This window comes from Myotis lucifugus, unplaced genomic scaffold, assembly GCF_000147115.1.
Source record: "Myotis lucifugus unplaced genomic scaffold, Myoluc2.0 scaffold_1747, whole genome shotgun sequence".
NCBI lineage: Eukaryota > Metazoa > Chordata > Mammalia > Chiroptera > Vespertilionidae > Myotis > Myotis lucifugus.
The window spans coordinates 45,132-49,274 of record NW_005872795.1 but is presented as its reverse complement, the minus strand read 5'-3'; positions in this window follow the sequence as shown (position 1 = coordinate 49,274).

Below are 4,143 nucleotides of genomic sequence, written 5' to 3'. Positions count from 1 at the left end.
TAAACTCAGTAAAGGGAGGATTTTCATGAGAAATAGAAAATGTACTCCGCATGTTTGAAGAGTTATTGCAGCAAGAGTTCATTGTTAGAGCATGAGAGAGAAAAAGAGCAAAGTGGGGTGGGTAGGAGGATAGGAAAGATTCGCTCAATACCTTAATTGAAACACACTCTTTGGACTGTCCACTGCACAGATTTCTATCAGGTCAGCCTTTTGTTACATGATGGACCCTTCATGCATTGTCGTTGCAAAGCTCTAAAGCTACTCGGAACAAAGCCCTCACTGGTGCTTTCATGTGATTGAGCCGTTGCCTTTCCTCCCACCCTCTGTCAGAAACCTTATTCTTTATCTCATCCTTCATCCACACTTCCAATTAGATGTGGTTCAAATCCTGAATCTTTTTAAAAAATGAGTTTTAATTGATTTCAGAGAGGGGAAGAGAGGGATAGAAACACCAATGATGAGAGAGAATCATTGATCAGCTGCCTCCTGCACTCCCCCTACCAGGGATCGAGCCCTCAACCTGGGTATGTGCCCAGCAATTGAACTGTGACCTCCTGGTTCATGGGTTGATGCTCAATCACTGAGCCTCACTGGCCAGGCTCAAATCCTGACTCTTAACTAGCCACGAGGCCTCTGTGAATCTCAGTGTGATCAGCTGAAACACAGGGACTGTATCTACCTTTTAAAGTTATTGTGAGGATTAAGTGGGGTAACCCATAAACCAGAAGGTCAGGGCCTTGCACATAGGAGTGGTTCCTTAAATGTGCCTTTCATTTCCCCTCTGGCTCAACCTATTCCTCTTTCCTACTTTCTGGTATCAATTAGATGGTCCTTCTGTAGAGACTGGTGCACAAAGAGATGCAGGCTGCCAGCTGCATGCCGCCTCCACCCAATGCAGCCACCGTCGCATGCATCCGACAGTGCACTGAGCGAGAGCAGAGAGGCAAGTGTTGAGCAGCAGCTTTGGTTGGTCTTACAGAGAAGAAGACCCTAAGGTGGCCTCAACCTAAGTTTCAAACCTTACTGCCACCATCCCACCATATGCTTTGACCCTACTTGGCCCAAAAGCAGATACTCACTTCTACCCCATCCCTCACCCTGCATTCTCCTCTCTCCCCCACCATATGCTTTCGCTCTTGTGGTTTTCTCTGCACAGAGCTCTTTCCTCACTTCTCTTTTGAAAGCCCACAACTCTTTAAAAGGCACCTTCCCCGAGAAGCCAGCTGCCCCTTACCAACCCCACTATCACTCTCCATGCCACAGCCCCACCATGACCAGCCCAGCAAATACAACTGATGTGACTTCATTTCCCTTGAGCCCTTCAGTTGTATGTTTGTGTCTCTCATGCAACGTGGACTCTGTATTTCTACCCTGACTTCTCCCAGAAAGTAATCAAGGCTGGACTTGATACTTCAGTTACGTTACTTCTGTGGTTCTGTCTAGATTTTAGGATGTAAATTCCTATATCCTCCTCATCTTTGAACATCGCTTCACTACTCACTGTCCTTTCCCCAAGGGGGGCTAAAGTATTTACTAAATTTGGTTGAACTTATGCCGCCTTATTTTAGAGGAAGTTTAAAGAAGAAGTGGGGTTAATAGGGTTGTCAGATAAAAAGCAGGATGCCCTGTTAAATTCGAATTTCAGATAAACAAAGTAATTTTTAGTATAAGCATGTCCCAAAGGTTGCATGGGCTGTACTTATGCTAAAAAAATGTGTGTGTGGTTCACGTAGAACTCCAGTTTCACTGGATATCCTGTATTTATATTTGCTAAATCTGGCAACTCTAACTGGAAAACATGTTGAGAAAGGCATCAATGGGGAAATAGAGCACATTTGTTTGAAGTGTGTTGGAGGGAGAGACTAGAAGGAAATGTAGTTTTTTGACCGTCTTCTGAGAGAACTGCCATGACTTTTATGTCTGTTACAGCATTCACCTGTTCAACAGTAGCAGCATCACTCAGCTGGAGGGCAGTGGGCACCCAGGTTGCTGTGCCCTGAAGTCCCCTGGGATGTCTGTGGGTGGTGCCAAACGGCCACACACTTGCTCCCCCTCACACCATTAATGAGCCAGATCATCGAATCCCACAAAAGGAAAGGATCAGGGAGGTAATTTTTCTAGAGAAAAGCACTAGGTTAGCACATGTGATATATCAAGCCACGAATGTCCTCTTTCCCCTTTATCTGAATAGTATTTTGTACCCCTTTCCCATCTGCATGTTCATCTCAAACAAATGAAGCCACTCCCTCTCACTAAAATGTTTTCTCATTCCTAACATAATATCCTCGTCTCTTTCTTCAACCCTGGAACTCCCTTTTAAATGTTTTATCTGCTGTTTCACACCTTCATGCATTTCCGAGAAAGAAATTAAAAAGGTTCATTTCTATAAATAACCCACGAAAAGATAAGATGGTGCACGCGCACTCGGGGACACACACACACACACGAGCGCACACACACACATTAAAAGTCCTTGCAGTTCCCTCTGACTACTCTGAACTCCACCCTCCCAGGCAAACAGCACAGGCAAGTAAGTGCTTTCCCTCCGTGGGGCTCAGCTTTCCGAAGAGCAGAGAAGGCAGCGGAGTCCAGCAGAGCACCCGGCAGGGAGCAGAACACGCTGCCTTCATCCCCAGTCAGTACCAGGCAGGTGGCATCTTTGGCTTTTTATCTTTACTTTTATTGAAACGAAAAGAAGTAAACCAAAGGGTGAGCACCTAGCCCCAGTCCTACTCTTCTGTCATTTTAAGATATAAAATTGTCTTTGCACATCACAGTCATTTCTAATGTAAATTCCAATTTTTAAAAAATTTCTTTTTCAGTTACCGTTTACGTTCCACATGATTTTGTGTTAGTTCCAGGTGCTCGATTCTAGTCACTCTCCAACCATTTCCGCTCCACAGCCACGCTTTCCCCTTTCCCTTTCCCTTAACTCCGTGAAGTCTGCCTTTTGCTGCTAATGACTCAGCTGAAACTGTTTCTTCCAAAGGTCACCAGTAAGAGAGGGGCCCAACAGGGATGCTTCTGTGAGGGAAGGAGGTGCTACCAATAATTGTAACAGGACCACAAGTGTGAACACAAACTGTCCCTGTCTAGAGCCTCCCTCCTGATGGATCCAAACCTCTCTGCCCAGCATCGCTCTGGACGGTCCACGGCACCTGATAGGCTCGCCACCCCTCCTTCTGGAACTTTCCTCTGAGCTCTTTGGCACCCAACTCTCTCGATCTGTATTGATCTGACTTTTGTTGTTCATTCTTGTTAATTTTTTTTTTTTTAATCATGCTGCCTTGGGTATGGGGATCCTCAAGGGGTGAGTGCAGCCGCTCATAGGCACCGGATCTGCCCTGAGACTCAGCAGGCAGGGCCCCGGCCCTCCTGGCACCCCACACTGTGACCTCTGCAGGGTGGGGGCACAGCTGGTACTGAGCGGGGGAGGGTGATGGGGCTCCCATCAGCCGCCAGGGCTGTGAGAGAGGTGTGACGTGAGCCATTGTCCCAGGGGATAAAGTCAGATTTAAACTATTGAGAACGCTAAGGCCAGAGCAGAGTATTAAGCCCCTCAGAGCCCTGTGAGGCCACACTAGTCACAGGCGCATGATGCCCGCCCTGGTGGGAATGGAATGAGCAGGACAGAGGGAATAGCATGCGCAAGAGAACGGGGTGACGGTGTTTTCAGGGTCTGTGATTACAGGGAGAGGAGCCTTGGAAAGGTTGCCCTGGGGCAGGACCACAGCTCAGGGGTCTAATCTAGGAGCAACGAGTCACATCTCTCGGCCAAGGCTGGAGACAGAGAGAATGAGGATAGAAGCAAAACGTTCAGAACGATGAGACTTCATCATACTGGACGGAAATGGGCAGAAGGATTTAAGAGCTGCTTTGCCTCTGTATCTATGATTCAGCAATTATCTCTAAGGAACTATTACGTGCAAGACACTGAACTAGTGACTGTGGAACCCACCACAGGGAGTCAGACCCTGTCTCGGTGTCTGAAGAGCTTTCAGCTACAGAGGAGACAAAACACAAATATATATGTATGTTTAAATATTTCTCTCTTTTCTGCATCCAGCACAGCTAGAGAGCCATTCAGTTCCTGAATTGGGGCAGCTGGGGATTGAGAAAATGAAAGAGACAGACACAGAGATA